General features: G+C 34.1%; 1 long non-coding RNA gene across 2 annotated transcripts in view; it reads right to left on the bottom strand.

Moving 5' to 3' along the window:
* The window catches only part of LOC143240287 (uncharacterized), a 29212-nt gene extending 21379 nt beyond the window's left edge, over positions 1-7833 (bottom strand). For both annotated transcript variants that reach the window (XR_013021698.1, XR_013021699.1), the window contains exons 1-3: positions 7570-7833; positions 4507-4606; positions 2121-2217 (exon numbers count right to left, since the gene is read on the bottom strand). This is a non-coding gene — a long non-coding RNA (uncharacterized LOC143240287). The remainder of the gene's footprint in view (positions 1-2120; positions 2218-4506; positions 4607-7569) is intronic.
* Positions 7834-22316: the final 14483 nt, after the last annotated feature.

Genomic DNA, 22316 nt, shown 5'->3' with positions numbered 1-22316 from the left:
TCATCACTGATTAAAATAGTTAATACTTTTTGTATGATTATAACTTATAATAAAATATTTCCTTATGTACTAGAATTAGATAATAATGATTTCACATTGAAGATGCTGTATCTATTATATATCTTGAAGAGATTGTACCTAAAACAATGTAAAAATTCATTTACATATAATTTCATTAAATGAATAAATGATAAGCATACAAATCTAATATTAGATAGGTATTTGCTAGTGCTACAAAATATGGGTGCAGAGGGCGTTACGTGCCCAGCCCACTCTCTCACCCTGATATTTCAGATCTAGTGTCTACACAAGTTCCGAGTTGAAACAAAAGTTTGATACTTTTAAGATATAAATCCAATAAATATAAACGGCCTATGGATTTGTTGCTGAAAACAACAACTTTGAAAATAAAAGCCTTTCAGTCTCCAAAAGAAATTGAAATAAATGATCAAAATATTGAGGCAGTTCAAACTGAGGATGAACATTCTCAGTATTTTATTGCCAAAAACTGTTACTAGCAGTGAGCTGTTTAAGGTAAGAGAAAATTCAGGTAAAAGCATAAAATTAGAAACAACAGATAAAAAAAATGAAACAAAAGTATGATGAAGTTTGGTCATCTAGCTTTGTGTGTCTTGGAAATAAAGATTGCCCTGATGCACATTCATGGTGTGCAACAAAATACTGTCAAACAGTTTCTTAGTGCTTGGTAAACTTTGAAGGTATTTGGAAACAAACAACAATGGATATAAAGGTTAAGACTTTTTTTTTAAGAAACACGAAATTTAAAATTGTAAAATTTCTCTAAGAAATCTAACTAAATAATATTTCTCAATCTCAATATTACAAAAATCAATAAACAGTTCAGAAGAAAAGTCACCCACACTGGACTACACACAACTTTGAATCAGCACATGACACAAATTAAAACTCAAATATTCATAGCCACAAAATTATGCTCACCCAATAAAATTAATGATGAAATCAACCAAATGGAACATTTCAATGAAATGAAAGAACACTTCATTAACAACAATAAATTTCCTTCAAATAAACCATTAAAAAAAATTATACACACACCTCAACCAGCAACATAGTCAACAACAAATAAACAGTAATAAACTCATTGAAACAGCTGTAAAACCTTACACTGCTGCATATTATATACTCCTGATATTATCAAAAAATAATCACAGCTGGAGAAAAACTCACATCAAAACATTACATTTATTTGAAAACCAGTTCACAAAACTAAAAATCATATTATGTACAAACTACATTGACAAATACCAATATTAATTATATAATACAATGCAACAACTACAATTATTTCTATATCAGAAAAACAAGAAATTATTTAAACCAGTTTCAAAGAAAACAAATGAGAAGTACAACATAACCATAAAACACACCAACATAAGTTAACAAATACAAACAACTCCAACACTGATGAAGCCCTACTTAAACAAGAACTCAAACTAAAATTAAGTTAATACAAAACACCTTTATCCCGATGTTAATTAATAACCTAACATCTAAGTGCAGCACTTTCTACAATCTCATACCCATTCAGTCTTCTCCCTAAGACAAGCAACCACCAACTAATTTAACTCAAATTTAAAAAATGAAGTTTTGATTAGATAGAATTTTAATTTGAATTAACAATTCACAAAATTCCACTACTTTCAAGGCCTAGAAAAAAAAATTTCAGAATTATATAACTATCAATAATTCTATAAAGTTTACAAAACCCATAAATATTGCATGCCGTAGTAAAATCCACTTACAACTGGTACAGTGAAAAATTAAAAGATGGTTTTGAATGTATGTTACTATACATTACCTGGTAGCATTGTGCATCAAATTACTTTGTAACTTTCATTTTATGGAGTCCTTACAGAAAACTGAGCATTTATCATGCAATAATCAGGTGGTCTCAACTTGTATCTCCCCACTAACTTAAACTGGAACACCTTATACAGGTGTCTTAATACTTAATTCAACAGTTTAAAGCAAAATATATAGAAAGTGGCATCTTAAATTTAAATTTTTTGTAGTAAACATTAGAATAACTATTTACAGTTTAGTTTCTATTACAACAATGAATAAAACATTACACTTACTATAAAAACTTGGATTTACTTGCTTTTCACTCTTGTTTTCCACACTTTAGTTCTTCCACCTTTTCCATTCTTTGAACCCATAACTGATGATATAGTCCTGTAAGAAAGAAGTTGCTGAAGGTTGTTTTCTACATGGATCATTTAATATATTTTGAACATACCAGTGCACAACTGATAAGTTAAAAAATGTCAGTCATGTTTCTCAGAAGTCTAACATATATATAGACATCATTTCACATGTGCAACAAACAGCAAGAACCAAGTATGTTTGTATTAAAAACAATGTTAAACCATAAAGAAATTTTATAGCTTAAGGTTTTTGCTTTACCGAGATGTAAATGAAAACAGTAAACTCTAAAATATATTCTTCCAATCGCATCCTGTCTTTTGAAAAAGGTAATTATTTTGTGAATTTGTTATTGTTATTTATAACCAATTTACTTCACTAGCTTGTTCAACTAACAGGTTTGAAAGATTTGGTTTCTGTTTTATTTTCTAACAATAAGAAGAATTAATCAAACAGCAAATGGAATTTTAATACTTCAATAGATTAAGTATAAAGCCAGTTAAACTATAATGGTTTTAAACATTTTTTTATTATTGGTACTAAAATTGTTTTAAATTTCACACTTCATATTTTAATGTTTTACACCAGCATCATCACATAAAAGTACAGTTACCTTTTTTTCATCTTCTGGACACCAAAACCAATGATCAACACAAAATACAGTGAATTTATTGTTTTTATGTTTGCATTTTTTTGTATTAAAAAAACTAAATATGTAAATTAGAAACATATTAGGTTATGAAAATATTTAAATAAAGTTAAAATAGTTGTAATAGGGTGTTACAATATGTAATCATTCTAAAAAGGGACAAAACAGCAGATTAGAAATTGAGGAAGTGACTGTAGTTATGTGATAAGACTTCAAAATAATTTCAATAAAATGCATTCAACCTCTTCACAATGTCTATGCTTCCTACAAATAAAAAACTATTCAAAATGTTTCACTAAAATACCTCACAATAATGAAAGTATGTTTATTCTTCCAACATCAACAGATTATAAAGTTCCATCTTCTCTTGTAATGAAAGTAAAGGATAACATGGAATTGTGTTTTGTTAAGAAATGAAGTGAAGACAGCCACAAATCTATGTTCACCCAATAAAATTAATGATGAAACCAACCAAATAAAACAAAACTTAATCAACACCAACAAATTTACTTCAAAAACCATTGAAAATATTATATACACACACCTAGACCAACAACATACTTAACAACAAACACTAAAATGCAATGAAACAACTATAAAACCTTAAACTGCTGCATATCATACATTTCTGATATTAGCAAAGAAATAACCATCATTTGGAAAAACTTGGAACAATACATTTCAGTAAACACTTGAATTTATTTAAAAAAAAAAAACAAGTACAAAACTATAATCCATGTTATGTAAAAATGACACTGACAAACACTATTTAGAAAAAACAATAGGACAACTGCAATTACTCTTATATTAGGGAAAGAAGCAGAAAAATAGAAACCAGATTCAAAACAACACAATAAAACATCTTAGCACATTTTTAAAAACTGCAAATAATATAAGCCCAACATAACCACAGAAAACACCAACATACTAAGAAGGGATAGAAAAACAAACAAAAGTACAATCAAATAATTCCTACTTAAACAAGAACCCAAACTAAAATTAAGCCAACACAAAGTAGCACCTTCAATCCTATAGTTAATAATCTAACATCTAAGTGTGGCATATTCTACAATTTTGTATCTTTTTAGAATATTGACCCTAAGACATTCATCCAGAAATGAACTTAACTAAAGTTAAAAAAAAATAACACACAATGTTTTAATTAGATAGAATTGTAATTTACTTAGCAGTTCACAAAATTCCACTGCTTTCAAGGCATGGAAAACAAAACTTCAGAATTATATAACTATCTAAAGTTCTGTGACCTGTATGAAATCTATAAATACTGCATGCAGTAGGAAAATCCACTTACACCTTGTAAGGTAAAATATTACATTTCAAGGTGGTGCTAAACACACTTGACTGTTCATTATGTAGTAAAAAAACTGTGTATTAAATGGGTTTACAAATTTTTTTTGATTCCTTAAAGAAAAGCAAGCATTATATATTATCATGTAACATATCACATGGTCTCAACTTGCATCTTCTCATTAACATAAAGTGTGACACCTTATGCAGCTGTTTTAATAGTGAATTCAACAGTTTGAAGCAAAAGATCAAATATAGAATAAGTGGCATCTGAAATTTAAATTTTTTACAGTAAATGTTAAAACAGTAAACACTTACAGATTAGTTCCTATTAAAACAATGAATAAACCACTAACACTTACATAACGGACTTGGATTTACTTGTTATTCAAACTCATTTTCCAAATTTCAGTTCTTCCACTTGTTCTATTCTTTGAACCAATATCTGATGGACTACAGTACCTGTAAGAAATACAACACTGAAGAAAGGTAGCCTTCTATGTAGCTTGTTATAACCAGTTTAAACACACTTGTGCACAACTGATCAGTTAAATAATGTCACTCAGATTTCTCAGAAGTCTAACATGTTTAGACATCATTTCAAATGTGCAACAAACATCAAGGATTTACTTTTGTGTTATTTATAACCAGTAGAAAAGAAATATTCTCTCTACTGAATTTATTAGACCAGCTTGTTTAAATGACAGGTTTGAAATACTCAACCTCAGTTTCATTATTTGATAATGGAAAGAATTAATCAAACAGTTAATAGAATTTCTTAACTTCAATACAGTTTCAAATATAATGTATTTAACCCAATTCACAATGTATATCGTTTTGAAAGAAAAAAAGACCCTTTAAACTGTTTCACTAATAATACTTTACAATACCAAGAGTAATTCTTATTTTTCCAACATAAACAGATTATCAACTTCATCTTTTGTATTGACAGACCTAGAAGATAACATGAAATTATCAGTTTTATTATACTTTTAACTGTAATTCTTTATACGTATTACTACTTTTGTAACTCAGTTTGTACTAACATCAACTGCAAGTATCTATACCATCAACTTCAGAATTTATTTGGCCATAAATATAAAAAATATTGTTTAATGTCTTACAACTCAAAATAAGCTGAACTTTTATGTTAATTATTAAGCAAAACAAATTCTTTCCAAGAAAAAAATCCTTTGATACTCAGGATATATATATTTTTTTACTTCCTTTGACTTAGTTGCATTTGTGTTCCAATTAACTGTTTAAAATCAGCAACCTATTTAACTTTATTATTCTCAGATTGATGTATTCTTTCCCCATCAGAAAAGATGTCCCATCCACACAGTAACAAGCTGATTACACTACACAACACAAATGTTGTTCCTGGACAGTATGTGTTATTTCTTAACTGCTATGTTCTAAAAGTACAGAAAATGGCCATTATTCCCTTCAAACTTTGCTTTTGTGATGTGGATAAAGAAATTTAGAAATTAACCTATTTTCTATGCAAAAACAGGCAAACTTGGACATTTTCATTTAAATAAGGTCTGAACAAAACATATAAGTCAAGATTTACATGTATTTATACTAATGTTACATAAAAATGAGCAAAAGTGTTTAGAGGTGAGTAGTTTTTTGAGATTTGCAACTGTAATGTAAATCATTTTCATGTATCAGCCCCCAAACATAATCTCCCATCATGTTTTCGTTATACACTCCTTGGTAGCGGCGTTCAAAGTCCAGTATATCTTGGTGGAAGCGCTCACCTAGCTCCTCTGAACATGCTCCCATGTTCTCCTTGAACTTATCACGATGAGCATCAAGGACATGGACTTTTAGAGACATCCTGCAGTCCATTTTGCCTTAGTTCTTCACAAAGAGCCTCAATCAGTTCCACATAACCTTTGGCCTTGTTATTGCCAAAGAAGTTCCGAACCACTGCAACAAAGCTGCCCCAAGCTTTTTTCCTTTCTACTGAGTTTCTTGAGGAATTTTGTGCAATCCAGAATCTTCTTTATTTGTGGTCCAACAAAGACACTAGCTTTGACCTTTGCCCCAGGCAGCTTAGGGAAGAAGTCTTGAAGGCACTTGAAGGCTGCAGACTCCTTATCAAGAGCTGTGCCAAACTGTTTCATTAGACCCAATTTTATGTGAAGTGGAAGGAACAACACCTTCTGGAGGTCCACTAGTGGCTCACACTTGACTTTGTGCCTTCCCACAAAGAACTCTGTCTGTTATGGCCAGTGCTTCCTGTTGTAGTGTGTTGCAGTGCCCCTGCTGTCCAAAAGGCAAAGATAACAGGAAAACTTAGTAAAACCTCCTTGGAGACACATCAGGAATGTCACCATTTTGAAGCTTCTGACAACCTTCCAGCCATACTCATCATACTTCAAGGATTCTAGCAAGGTCTTGATGCTGTTGCATTCCTCTTTGAGGTGCACTGAATGAGCCAGGGGAATAGATGGATACTTATTCCTGTTATAGAGCTGCATAGCTTTGAGGTTTCTACAACATTCCAGAAAATTTTTGAAAATTCTCTGTCAGCTACTCAGCACTGAATCTACCTGGAATGTTCTGAAAGATGAGCTAATTTGAAAATTTCATTACCCAGCTCACAAAAACAAAGTTTGAAGAGAAAAATAGATATTTTCCATTTACTTTAGGCAGAAGCAATTGGGAAATAACACTTTCTGCCCAGGAACACGAAAAAGTAAAAATTTTGTTATATAGTTTTATTTGAGCTTGGCACAAATCACTCGTATAATAAATGATGCTGTTATATAACCTAAACTCTAGCCTCCACGCTAATTGTTCTACAAATTAAATTAAGGGAAAAACCAATCTCATGTCATTCTTCTCCTATCACAGCTGGTATTATACAAAACTATATGGCAATAGCAGGGAAGCACGACTACCAGTGAGTCAACTTGCACTTGCAGCAGTTTATTAACAACAGTTTTAAAAAGATTCTCATTCGGGTTTGATAAAGTCAGAACTAGGGAATACATTTATGATGTTTTAACAGAAACTCGGTCTCAGCTATATAACTTCAAACCATGCAATTAAACTATAAAAAAAAAGCTTTTCAATTACTGAATGAGTTAGCTAAACTTTATAATTTATACATGGTATTTAACAAAAACCAACAACAAGAAACACTACGTTTCTGTCTGGTACTAATATCAATAAAACTAAGAAGCTGCCGATAAGTACACAATCACTTGAACTTCCCTGGATAAAACTTGAAATTAATGTTAATACTATAGTTAGGACTATATTGGTATTTTTATGAATATGAACAGAAACATAAAACAAATATTTAAAAATTATATTGAAATGATATTCCAAATATATTTTAGAAAATATACCACGTGTTCTTCAGTGTCATTTAAATGTTAGAAATTTTTATAAACTTTACTAAATACCTCAATTCCATTCCACTCATCGCCAATTCACTCTCAACAGTACAAAGAACGTACACTGCAATCTTCAGCTGAAAGGTCATCTTTTAATAAATTGCATTTATAATACTGGTTCGAATGTATTCTAAAACCGAATATCGTAAGTAATAGTACTTCAATTAAAATAAAGTACAGAACAAAGTTTTGACTTTCTAAAATCATCTTCAGATTAACATATAGTTTCCAACCGAACGTTATTAGAAACGCACTACACGTATCTCAGAATCGAGAGGTAAAATTGTTACTAAATTCAAGAGGGCGAAGCACTTAGATGTTAGGTTATTAATTAATATAAATATAAAGTGGTTATTTTCTATTGGTTTCATTTCTTGTACAAGTAAGGCATTTTTGATTTTGTGTTTGTTAGTATTTATTTCGCTACTTAGTATGTTGATGTTTCCAATGGTTATGTTGAGCTTATATGAGTGTTCAAAATCGTGAGATGTTTTCTTATGTTCTTTGGATCTGGTTTTCACTTTTATACTTGTTTCTCTGACATATAAGTCGCGGCAGTTGTTGCATTACATTTCATAAATAATGTTGATGTTTTTACATAGTACGAGGTCTAATAAAAAAGTTTCAGGACTTCTTTTGTTACATGTGCCAGTACAGAAATACTGAGCTTCACTAAGGTGTGTACAAAGTACAAATGGTGATCTGCCTCACGAACAAACCATTTCTCCAGATCTTATTCCCGTGTTGCGAAAAACGTCTTCAAAGACAGACGTATCTCTTGCCCCTGTCGTAACAGAAATAAACAGAAAAGAAGAGTAACGCGTTTGCATTAAGTTTTTTGTGAAAAATGGTAAAGGAGGAACAGAAATTTTCGAAATGTTAAAAAATGCTTTTGGCGATGACTACTTAAATAAGTCTGTCGTTTATCAGCGGATAAAATTCTTCCAAGATTCCCAGAAATCGGTGAAAGATGACCCACGTTCTGGGTGATCGTCGACATCGTCCATTGACGAAACGGTCGCTAAGGTGAAAGAAAAAATCCGAAGTGATGAATGATTAACTATCCAAGAAATTGCTTATGAACTGAACCTCTCCTTTGGATCGTGTCAGGAGATTTGAACTGAAAAAATCTGCATACCTATAGAACTCCGAAACCTTTATGTTTCTCATTTTAAATAAATAACCAGTGTTGTTCATCATAAGTGTCATGAACTTTTTCATTATTAAATTCTTTCCTTAGAACAAAACATTTTTTTTTCAAAATGATTTTCATGACATTGTAACCAAAAATAAATAAATTTATTGAAAAATATTTTTGTCTAGACAATTAATAATTAGTTGTTGTGTTTGAGATTGTGTTCCTTTTTTCCGTGTTATTACAGCACTGTGCAAAAGTGTTAGTAACAGAGAATATTTTATCAAGATGTTTCTTCCAAAACATCACAGAATGTAAATTTCAACACTATAGCAAAGTTTCACCGATCCTGTTAACAACTTAACAAGTCAAGGTGATTATACATTGCATTATTTAGAATTCACATATACTTGTACTAAGGCAGGTGTGGGCAACTTATTTTCACAGTGGCAACAGCTGTGGCTAATGAAAACAACGTTGGTAACACTATTCAAAAAAAGAAAAAATGATGTTAGTTTAATCGAAATAATTGCATTTCAGCTAACCCTCAATGTGAAAATTGATGGGGTTTTCATCAACAAGTTTCGTGAAATTTGGCTTGATATCTATGCTCAATGAGCATTATAGCTCTGCCTCTAAATTTATGTCAGTAAGCCAGGATCTATATCTAGACTTGAAAAATCTAGTGTAGAAAATGTTGACTCACACACCTATGTGGATCCAAACATGGAAAATAATTTTGAAATTGCTCTCTTTAAATTTGGAAGACTCTCATTTATCAGAATAGTAAGCCACATCTCTTTGATAGATCATTCTCGTTTACCTTTTATGTGTTCTGCACTTTGCAGGGTAAGCATCTCGTCTTCAAATCCACTCTTATCCAATGACAAAAAAAAAAAAATCCTTACTGAAATGTCCTAAGCAAACTGAAATGGATCTGCAAAAAGTCAAATATCAATTTCAAATTTTTAAATTCCGAGAAACGTAATTCAAATTTTTAACATAGATTTTTGATACAGTTTACACAAAGATCATCTTTAACCTCAGAGAAATCACAGTTCTTATTATTTTCTAGAAAACTATTCAATCTTTCAAAATGTGTCAAATCATTCTTTTGTACTTGTTCCGCAAGTAGGTTTAGCTTTACTTTAAATTCATGAATAGACTGTAATTGCTCGCTTATTATTTTACTTCTTCCCTGAAGCTTAGTATTCAAATTATTCAAGTGAGCCATTATGTCGTACAGAAAGTACAAATCACACTGTCGTGACAAACTTTCAATTTGAGGGAAATTTTCAATCTTACCTCTTTTAACAAGATACTCTTTTATTTGAGGAAATAAGGACGTAAATCGTTCCAAGACTTTTCCTCTACCTAACCTTCTTACATTTGCAAAATCAGTAAGATCATCAAAAGTACAGTCACTGCTTTTCTTCAAAGATTCAACAAACTGTCGATGGATAAGAGAGCTCCCACTTCTAATATAATTCACAATTGTTACAAAAATGTCCATCTAATGTTTAAATTCATCACTGTTAGACATCTGAGCACATACATTTTCCCGTTGCAAAATGCAATGGAAAGATGGCAGCGTAAACTTCAGATTATTTTTAATTAAGTGCTGCTTCAAAAGAGAAATAAATTCCAATTTCGTCCCAGTCATGGCGGGAGCACTGCCTGTTGTGAGAGAAGGCAGTTTTTTTAAAATCCAGATTGAATTATTTTCACATTTCAAAGATTTTTTCCACATGTTCGATCTCGTAATCCACAAAGGCCAAGCATTTTTATCCTCACTTGAAGATATGAAGTTACATATCGAATCCAAAATATCAACTGTGCAGTGTCACTAACATCTGTTGGTTCATCTAGTGCTAAAAGAAAAATACAAACAGTCTTTTTGTTCAAGCAAGTTGCCTTTCGCTAGCTCTAGCATTCTGCGGATAATTGTTCTTCGAGTTAATTGCAAATTCTTTACCTTTTGAAGAATACCATCTTTTGTTTTTGAATCATAATTCTCCAACAGTGTTTCAATGATCACAACCAATATTTCTTTTACTAGTTCAGCATCAGTAAATGATTTTTTTTTTAACTAGAATCCAAGTTACTTTATAGCTAGCTAACTTAACTAGTTCTATCAATGATAAAAATCTTTCAGACCCCCATTTTGTTCATGAAGCCGTACTATTTCATTCATACGATTTTTGCAATCAACTGGAAATTTTACATCAAATTCGTTCTGAAAATTATTAAATGTTGCTTACTTAAATGTTGTGTACTTTATTATTCCTAAAAACTTTGTTACACAAAAGACAAACTGGTTTATTATTTCCTTCAATCACTGCAAATTCCAACTCTCAACTTTCATTAAATTCTCGTTTCACGTTTTTCCAGTCACGTGCCATTCTTTTCTCCGCAGTAATGCCAGAATGAATTAAATTGTCTTTATTTTCTGAGCGTTCACAATCATCCAAATTCTTTCGTTTTCGAATTATCCACTTATCCATATTATGGGATTAAAAACAAAATACATTTAAACACTTAAAAGTTGTGCAATAAAAATATGTTTGCAAGCGCATGGAAAACAACGCACACTTGATAACAAACATCTAAATCAGACTGACGTTAAAAAACGGGCGGAGTTTGTGGCAGTGATGAAGCGCGCAACTTTAGCGATTACGTGAGGCAGTGCAGTTGCTGATAACCAAAGTTCCGATAAAAATAAATGATGGAAAAATTGATTCCGAAACTCGAGCTGGCCAATGGCCATGGAGTTGCCCACTCCCTAGCACAGATATTTTACACTGTACTACCATGAAAGTGAATGACATAGAATTACAACCAATCAACTCAGATCCCAGACAAGCAAAACACTTGATGATCTTCTATCAGCACGTTTCAAAGAAACATCTTGACCCAGCTCTGATAATACACAGAAACCATCAAAACAAAGCAAACTAATAACATCTCCCTGCAGGCATAAACAACACAAATCATACCACGTTGAGACTCAGCAGAACGTCACTAATATGTCCAAGAAACAAAACTCTACACGGATATCACCAGCTGTCAAAGTGGTCCCCTCTGAGTTAGGCAACCAGACATCGCTAAAGAGGAAAAAGTCTGTTTTCCCTGTATTTCCTTTTCAGAAGTCATATTTACCCAAAGGTGGTATAGTAACCAAATGTTGCTAACCACAGGACTACATCAAATTGTGCCTGGCTTCAAAGGAAGCAAGATCACTACTCATATTGCTGGGGTCTCCAGAGACTTTCATAGTTATCACAAACATCACCACAGAGGAGATCAAATAAGAATTCAAGCTATCTGACATCCGGCCAATGTCGGATTATTCTAATAGCAAAAGCATCATATGCTACGGGCCCCGCACTTTCAAGGGCCCGTGGTAAATGTTTTTAAGCTGTCAATATGGGTTGATCATTCCCAAATTTTATGTTGATAAAATTGGATTGTTCATTTTGTTATGCACTTTAAGCGAAAGACAAAAGTCCATCAATCGTTTCTGATTAAACAAAATATAGATGAAACGCTCTGTAAGTGGTTTTTTGAAAATGTTTAAAATTTACGTGCCGTTACATGCCGAAAAATGAAGTATTTGCGTATTTGTATTCTTGGCGTTTCATGGCTGAAAATAGTTTGACAAAGAGAATTTACGCCGAAATTTGCTGGCAACCAGTGAAAACTGGTAGGACATATACTAAGATCATACACACATAGATACCACACTCGCATGCAAAAACGTTGTCCCAGTAGAAGGTGAAAGTAAAACGTCGAAACCGCTAACTTCAGATACACAGTCATTTTTCTAATTTGCTACTACAACACTAAGCAGAAAAGCCTACGTAACTAAAGTTAGAGCAGAAGGCTATAAATTATTATTTTAAAGTTTCTTAATATGAGAAGCAAAAGCAGGTAAATAATCGTTAAATATAAAGCTTTAAAAAACCCTCTCTCTTCTAAGCTGTTTTGGATACAACTGACTTTTATTTCATCGTAATAATTGGCTGCATATGAAACTACGAGAAGCACATAATCGATAAACATATTTTTCTGTGTGTCTCATCCCATTGCTGAGCCGCGAAAAATTAACTAACCGTTTAGTTGAAGTTTTAGTTTTATATTCAATCCATATTATAATGGTTCTAAACAGCTTGTATGTCTGCATACTAACAACTCTAAAATTAGTTTAGATACCCGTGGTAGCAGAGCACAGATAGCCCTTTGTGTAGCTTTATGCTTAATTCAAAACATCATCTACATAGCTCAGCCGTACAAGGGACATATTTTTATGATTTATGTGTATATATATATATATATATATGTATATTCCTATGGCCTAAGGAAAAGTAAGTTTCCTGCTTTCAGTTGACACCGCCAAATATTTTATTTGTGCTAGGCCTAAATATCATCTGCGAGATCTGAAGAAGTTAGCATGTTTAACGTACATATTAAAGCCTGCGGAAACCTTTCCTTTCTCACGAGAACGGCCCGACATGGCCAAGCGTGTTAAGGCGTGCGACTCGTAATCTGAGGGTCGCGGGTTCGCATTCCCGTCGCGTCAAACATGCTCGCCCTCCCAGCCGTGGGGGCATTAGGCATTATAATGTGACGGTCAATCCCACTATTCGTTGGTAAAAGAGTAGCCCAAGAGTTGGCAGTGGGTGGTGATGACTAGCTGCCCTCCCTCTAGTCTTACACTGCTAAATTAGGGACGACTAACACAGATAGCCATCGAGTAGCTTTGTACGATATTGAAAAACAAACAAACAAACTCACGAGAACACCTTGCTTTTGCAAAATAACCCAATATGATGTTAGTGTTATATACAAAATAGATCATGTAATTGGGCCTACTATTACAAAAACCAGTTTAAATGACAAACTACCAATGAAAAATGAAAAATCAAACAATATCAGTGGCTGTGTGATCGCATACCAATTCCGTATGTACTTTCTCTATTACTACAGGGTCCCAGCATAGCCAGGTGGTTAAGGTACTCGACTCGTAATCCGAGGGTCGCGGGTTTGGATCCCAGTCGCACCAAACATGAAAGATGGCTAGCGCAGATAGCCTTCGTGTACCTTTGCGCGAAGTTCAAAACAAACCAAATTTTTACTATAGTACTGTACTGCCTTCACCTTTTATGAACGACTGGGTGTGTGAGGTTAGCGGTTTTAGCCTTATATCACAGGGTTTTGCAAGCAAAGTTAGAATATATACATATTTTATTTTAGAAGAAGGAACGACATTTTATGAATTAATTTAACTAAGACTTTCATCAACTTCTACGTGAAATAGACATTTTCAGTATCATGAACAAATTTGCTCATGCTAACTCTAACAAATGTAACTTTTAAATTGCAGTTTTGTTACTTTTGACGTTTGAAACTGTTACCTACATGTAAGTAATACTATTACTGAAAAGTCAGATATATTTCTGGTATTATCTGGCTGTATAACAAATGAAAAAATACAATTCTTTATGCAAGTTAAAAATTTTTATTTTAATATTTATGTTTGTTCTTTGAATTTAGGGCCCCTTTATAAATGTTACAGGCCCCGCACTAGCTTAATCTGGCCTTACATCCAGCCTACCATAACTGTATGAATTGGGTTTTATAAAACAGGTATATACAATTCTTTACACTTTCCCTTTAGGACTCGAACCAAATGGATAACCTGGTGACCAACAGCCCTCCCTCTGATTCACAAGATATCCCATTGAGATGGTCAAATTGTCATCACCAGTTATAGCATTTTAGTGCTATCTGTGCCATGTGCAAAGCTATACCAAACCTCATAAACCTTTACTGCATGTTTTTACATAAAACATTCAGGTCAGCTCACTAACACCATGATTTCTTACAGCAAACAACCTCCTCAATCACGAGATACACTCACAGAAGCGTCGTCTCACACCACAACCTCACATGCAAATACCATGAAGAACAATCATCCACAGAAAAAGACTACCCCTTCTTGAAGACTTTAGATAAGAGATTTATTGAACATCTTAGTTACTTTCGTTGTTGAGGCTCTGTTCATGTTTCACAGGTTCCATTCCAGCCACTGTGCCACAAGTGTATAAAGAGATCTGTTCTGCCTCAGACTTCTATCTTTATAATAGATGCATGAGAACAATATTCCAGTAACTAACAATTGGTATCAGTTGTACACAAGAAGATTTAACTCATAAGAAGTTTAAACTTTAGAAACTCTGCTGCAGCTTAGACATTGACATTATTCCACGAAATGAAACTCTAGTGAAAGAAAAACACAATTTTGAGCTTTTATCAGGAGCAGAATTTCAGCGATGTTATCAAACAAGATAATCATTACCAGCTTTAAATTGTGAAAACTAACCCCCAAAATCAATTCCAACATAAAAGGGTGTCTCAAAAAATGTAAACACACATTCAGCACTAATTCATACTTGTTTCTTGTTCTGAGAAAAAAATTAAAGTAAACATAGGGATGTGGACTTGATGTTCAAACAATGCAAATTGGTATAGACATGGTACCGTAAAGTTGAGAATGTGTGTGAAGTCCAACGACAACAAAGATGTCAATTTATAACAGAACCTTCAACACAACAGACCTTATACTTTTTGTCACAATTTACATTTCTCCATCAAAAACTAAATACAAATCATCTCACAACGTACGTTTGCAAACCAAAAAAAAACTGAAGTTTTACTACCATCTATTAAATTCTGTTAGTTCTGGTTTTGCTCTTAGTTTTCAAGGTCTTGTAACTAGAGTATTCTCTAATAATCATCTTGCTGTCTTCTATCTCATAATTGGAGATTGTAACTAACTTTCTGGCATACTTACGTGAATGTTAATAATTAACGTTTAATATATATACAGTATCTGTTCAGTAATTTTAATATATATTTGTTGATCAAAATCCAGTGTAGTTGTTTCTGTATACCTGCACATCATGTACTGCTTCTTAAATAGAATATATTGTAACACAAGTTGTTGTTTTTCAGTAAACACCTCAGTTCAGGAACGCCAGGCATGGTCAGGTGGGCTTAGGCGTTCGACTCGTAATCTAAAGGTCGCGGGTTCAAATCCCAGTCGCACTAAACATGCTCTCCCTTTCAGCTGTGGGGGGCGTTATAATTGTGACTATCAATCCCGCTAATCGTTGGTAAAAGGGTAGCCCACGAGTTGGCGGTGAGTTGTGATGACTAGCTTTGCGCGAAATTCAAAAAACAAACACAAAGATATGTAATAGATACAGCATCTTCTATAATTGTTCTTCAATGTAAAATCATTATTATCTAATTCTAATACATAGGAAAATATTTCATAATAAGTTACAATACAAAAAGTATTAACTTAACTATTTAAATAAAATTGAACATTGTTGTGTGGGACATAGTTTGGGAAATACTGCTATAGTGACGAAAAAGGTATTCTTGTATAGAAAATTTATTTTATAAATATTTTCATATTTGTTGACATAACGTGCAACAATTCATACTCGTTGAGCATATATAGAACCGTAATACTGAAGAGTTTAGTGAAATAAACTAAAACAAAATTAAATAGAACGACTATATTAAAAAAGCAAATCCAAAGCTGTGACTAATATCAGTTTGTACGAAACAAAAACAAGCACAAAGAAATGTACAAACGCTCCACCAATTGGAAAGATTCCCAGGATACAAGCTTTATCATGGGAAATAAAATGTACCCTAGGTTTTGGAGGTGATTGAAGAAATGGGGCACACATTTTGATGGGCATACACTATCTATCAGTCTAAACCTCCACTTGTTAGTCTCACATGAAAAATATTGACATAAAATAATCAAAGAAATGTTTTTTTTTTGTTTTTTGAATTTCGCAGAAAGCTACTCGATGGCTATCTGTGCTAGCCGTCCATAATTTAGCAGTGTAAGACTAGAGGGAAGGCAGCTAGTCATCACCACCCACCGCCAACTCTTGGGCTACTCTTTTACCACCGAATAGTGGGATTGATCGTCACATTATAACGCCCCCACGGCTGGGAGGGCGAGCATGTTTGGCGCGACTCGGGCGCGAACCTGCGACCCTCAGATTACGAAGCGCGCGCCTTAACGCGCTAGGCCATGTCGGGCCCATCAAAGAAATAAAAATTAGAAGAGCAAGATGTGGGTGCTGAAGCGTATAACCTCACACATTTATATCACCTTTCACTGCCTGCAGACAGTTATGGGAAGGTGACTGGGCTCCTCTTTTTTTTATAACAGCTGGTGTAGTGTTTTTGACTTTTGTTTTGACTTGGTTTTATTTATAACAAAATATATGTATGTAATCTCTGAGTTTCATATGTATTAGATTTCAGGAATACATGATATTTTAAAATACAGAAACAGTTACACTGGATATTGATCAAAAAAGTATATTTTGAAATTGCTTTATAGGTTTTCTTTGTAATTAATAATGATTAATTACTTTCAGCAACTTCCCAAGAAGGTGTTTCACAAGAATATAGAAGATAAATCTTGAAATGATTGGTTTGGGTTTTTAGATTTTGGAATTTTCGCGCAAAGCCACAAGAGTGCTATCTGCACTAGCCGTCCCTAATTTAGCAGTGTGAGACTAGAGGGAAGGCAGCTAATCATCACCACCCAACGACAACTCTTGAGCTACTCTTTTATCAAAGGATAGTGGGATTGACTATCACATTATAACGCCCCACAGCTGAAAGGGTGAGCATGTTTGGTGCGACCGAGATTCGAACCAGCAACCCTTGGATTACGAGTCGAACGCCTTAACACACTTGGCCATGCCGGGATCGTATCTTGGTGAAGAGTTTTGTACCTAAAACATTATGAACATGAAAATGTAAAAAGCCATTAGTGTATAATTTGATTAAATAAATAAATAAATAATATTCAAATAAGTATTTGCTGGTGCTGCAAACTATGAATGCAAGGGCGCTGCAGGCTCTACTTCCTGATATTTCACGTATCTAGTGTCTACACTGGTTCCAAGTTGAAACAAAAGTGTTTTTATTCATACTTTTGCGATATAAATCTAATAAATATATATATCCCATGGATTTGTGGTTGAAAACAATAACTTTGAAAATAAAAGCCTTTCATACTCCAAAATAAATCGAAATAAATGATCAAAATATTGAGGTACTTCAAACTAAAGATGAACATTCTCAGTATTTTATTGCCAAAAACTGTTACTAGCAGTGAGCGATGGTTCGAAAGATGGCCAGTAAATAAAAGATGGTACTTCCAGTCGTGAGTATCCGCTTTTCTCAGGTGTCTTAAAGAAAGGTAACATTAGGAGATGGTAATAATTCATAGTGGGATGCGATAACCAGTGGATAAAACAATGTTATCCAAGACAGACCCAATTCATCCACTGCATCTGGATACAAAAACCAAAAGGAGCAGTGACAGATCGTCTGTTCTGATAATGCATGGCCAACTGAGGAAGAAAAACACATCCCCAGGTAGCATGCTGTGATAAGGATTGAAGTTTCGGAGCATAAAGTGAAGACAGTCGCAAACAGCAGAGGTGTAGAGGAGGTTTATGAGACTCTGTGTACAAGCTCTAGACTGGAGAGGTGAGGAAAGCCCTGGAAGAGAGCCGAAGTCTCTGATGATGAACTGGGTCCAACATCTTTAAGGCCGAGGTTCTGGCAGAGCCATAGACCAGAGACCCGTACTCTAGTTTGACCGAGTAAGAGCACAATATACACAACCTGGCTAAAAGTATATGGACACCCCTTCTAATTAGTGGGTTTTGCTATTTCAGCCATAACCATTGCTAACAGGTGCATAAAATCAAGCATACAGCCATGCAATCTCCGTAGATAAACACTGGCAGTAGAAAGGGCCGTACTGAAGAGCTCAGTGACTTTCAACGGGACACTGTCATAGGATGCTACCTTTTGAACAAGTCAGTACGTAAACCTCGACAGTTCCATTGTATCACGGTGGCCATTTTTATTTACGTGTAGGCGAATTGGGTGGAGGACCCTTCTGTTTATGACCACGTCTTTCTTCCTTACTGTCCTTAGTCGGGGTAGGTCTATGGACCTCCATGGATCCGGCCCTGGGTCACTTGGGCAGGTCTTTGCTGTTAGAAGGGGAATCCAGTGACTGAGGAAATGTGCAAATGATTGTTTTGCATCCTGGGGTGGGAAAGAAGCTGTGTCCGATAAAATTCCTGTACCTGAAACCAAATGATGTGGATTTTGAGGTTTGTTTGAATATATGTAAGGGGCAAAATGGGTGTTGAAGTTGATTCATCAACTTTTTAACCATGGAGCTCAAAACACTTTTCATTTGTTTGGAGAACGATTCTTTTGGAAACACAGAGAGATCCGACTGCACTCCCACTGTAGTAGAAGAACGAAGTGCAGCAGCAAACGTCTGAGGTGAAGTGGTAGACAATAACTTCCAAGTCTCAGGGTAAAAAATGTTTTGAATCGTTCTTAAATGCTATACCTGTTTTTCTTTCACCCACTTGGGACATGAACGAAAGTAGGATGGGTGAAAACCATTACAGCTAACACAATGAGTGTCTGTTTCACACTCATAGGCATCATGATCCTTGTTACTGCAACGAGCACACTGCAAGGAACCATGACATGTCTTGCATGACCAAACTGCTGACATTGAAAACTTCCGAAACAGTTCAGAACATATGGCTCCACCTTGCAGTTAAGATAACCTATCTTGATGGTGGCAGGTGAACGTGGTGATGTAACCGTTAAAATTAAAACATTGGTCGGCATCATAATTTCATATTTGCAACTGGAGACGCACCTCACTGCAGCAAATTCTTGGGTGAAGAAACCAACGAGGATCTCTGACTCGGAGATGTTCTTCAAATCCCTCTCAGCAATAACTCCTTGAGCAGAATTCAAAATAGCATGGGTAGTAACCTCAATGGGTCTAATCCCCAATGGCCTTCGAATGAAAGAAGAGTTCACTATGTTTAAAAGTGCATGTTTTCACCAACGTGCCACCAGTGTGAAGGTTTTTGACTGATTTAGGAGATCAGGCAAATTCCTCTAGTCCATTATGAATAAAAAGGAAGACATTTGCACTAAAGATGTGTTTGAAAGAGAATGTAGTAAAAGAAAATGAGGTACAGATGGCACAGAGGTTGAAGATTGCTGCTCAGAATCTTCAAGACGTTGTCATTCATCTATGGACTGATTTTTCACTATTTTATTATTTTATTTAAATTCATATTTGGAGGATCCATAATAAGGTAAGAAATTTTCATTGTTTACTGACTCCACCCACCATGGAGCCATACAAGGGGACACACTACAGTGCCAAACAAGTACACTGCAGCAACGCCAGGGTTTCACGAGCACTAGGCCCAAACTCTAGCATCTGATATAATGTCCACAACACCTATTACAAACATCCAACACTGGTACTTGTTTGACCTTAGCCCAAGTGGAACAGTTGATTGACCCTGGGGAGTCACCTAAAGGCCGCCCGTCTACAGGAATTCAAAGCCAACGTGGTGTGTTAGGGTTAGACCCCTCAATCACTAAGATCCTTTTCTCCTCTTCACGGGTCTTCATGCATGGCAAAACGACGTGGGTGTATGTTTAGATCCCATACGAAGTAAATTGAAAGAACAGAACCTTCTCTGGGAGGTCCCCTCACCACGTACAAGAATTCACACAGATGGGACTTTTCAATGAATAAGGAGGAAGTTGGAAATGTAGGAAACATAATAATAGGAATTGTAGTTTTATGTAAGGGCTTTTATTATTTTCTTTTATTAATTTTGTAATAGAAGAGTTTATTACTGTATAGAAAGAAAGTGTTAAATTGGTTTCATTTTTAGTTTAGCAACTATAATAAAGTACGGGTAACTGTCTTCCAACTACTGGCTGAAGACGGTGAAAGGCAATAGGAGTTGAGATGTGCATGTGAAACCAGATAACTACACACGTTTAGTTGATTTTTCATATTTGACGACTAGTTTAATATCAACACTTGGATTTTGTCTGGTAGCTGTGACACCTTCAATGCATTAGGGAGCTATTGCCATAAGCATTATCCATTATGACTTCAAGGTGACAGTTAGGACTCACAACGGATTCTTTACTAAATTCTTATGCTTATTTTATATATACGTATAGATATATTCACACACATACACACATGTATCTTTTTCTCAGAATCATATAAATTGCTTGAATGATGTTCCACTCATCATCTCTTTCATTCCTATAGTGAAGAAATTATATTATGAAATAATAAAACTAGTAAAAAATGTACAAGAAAAGACTATAGAGAAAGTATCACCTAAATCAGTAATTTGAAAACTGGTAGTTGAAGCTAGAAGTGCTGCTTAATAACATGCCAAAACTATTGGAAGAAACATCATAAAAAACAAAATGGACACTCTTCTTTATTTGGGTTGTACAGTTAAAATTTACTAACATTATCAAAGCTTTTAGGATATGAAACCCATTGGAGAAACTTTTAGAATGCATTTAATAGAAAACCAAAATACTAAAAGTCTTATGGATGCATTTCTATATAATATTAAAGATCTGGCCAACTCTGTTATGCCCTCAGTGTCTGAAGCTTCCTAAAGGAGTCCAGTAAAGAAAAAATTAGAAACAGTGGACAAGATACTCACACCTATTAAGTCCACAAAGTCTGAATTATGTTTAGTAAGTCCACTTACTAATTAAAAGCTTAAAATGTATCCGGCAGAACTTACAGTGCAACATATAAGCGCTCTAACTTTATACAATATAAATGTGATGTACTCGTTACATTTAGTGACAGCAACTCAAAATTGATCACATCAACAATATCCCACCAAACGCTTAACAAGGCTTCCTTAGGTGGAGGTCCATTTTGGGCTGTGCTTTAGCCAGTTTACCTGCTCTGAACCATTTTCTCGGCGCTTAACAGTTTTATAAAATACCCATTTTTGATCTCCAGTCAATAACCTGTCCCAAAAAGGTGCGTTACGTTCACGAGTTTACAGGACATGAGCAAATGCCATTTGGTTAACACAAGCACATCTATAATTAGATTGTATCAAGAATAACTTCTTATAGTCACAAGGATATTAGTTAATATAATCAGCTTAAATAATAACTGAGAATAAGTAGATAGATTTAGTGATAAAAAAGAAAATTACTTGTTAAAATACATACATTTACCTTAAGACTTTTGATGTCAATTTAAGAGGTTCTAGAGATTACGCAATTGAAATGTGAAAACTGATTTAATAAATAATATTTTCATACTCAAATGAAAATCATCTTTTAGGTGAAGTAATAGAAAAAATCAAAGTTTAATATCGTATTTCTTTACAACTACATACTTTGATGAACATTATTGTCAAACTTCAAACAATTTCACCCAGTAGTTTTTTTTTTTGCAATAAAGTACAATGAAATTGACAATACGTTCTGTTAAAACCTAGCCAAGATAAAAACTGTTAACAGTTTTGTTAAAGTCAAAATGCAAAGAACTCAATGACTTGCAAAAGGAACAAGATGAATCTAGACCATCAACTGACCTGTTGCATTCAATCAGACATTTGCGGACTCATACAGTGTAACATCAATCTAACCAACAGTAAGAAAGACA

The sequence above is a fragment of the Tachypleus tridentatus genome, chromosome 13, assembly GCF_004210375.1.
Source record: "Tachypleus tridentatus isolate NWPU-2018 chromosome 13, ASM421037v1, whole genome shotgun sequence".
NCBI lineage: Eukaryota > Metazoa > Arthropoda > Merostomata > Xiphosura > Limulidae > Tachypleus > Tachypleus tridentatus.
Note: the sequence above shows the minus strand (reverse complement) of the source record. Positions and strands in the feature narration are given on the sequence as shown.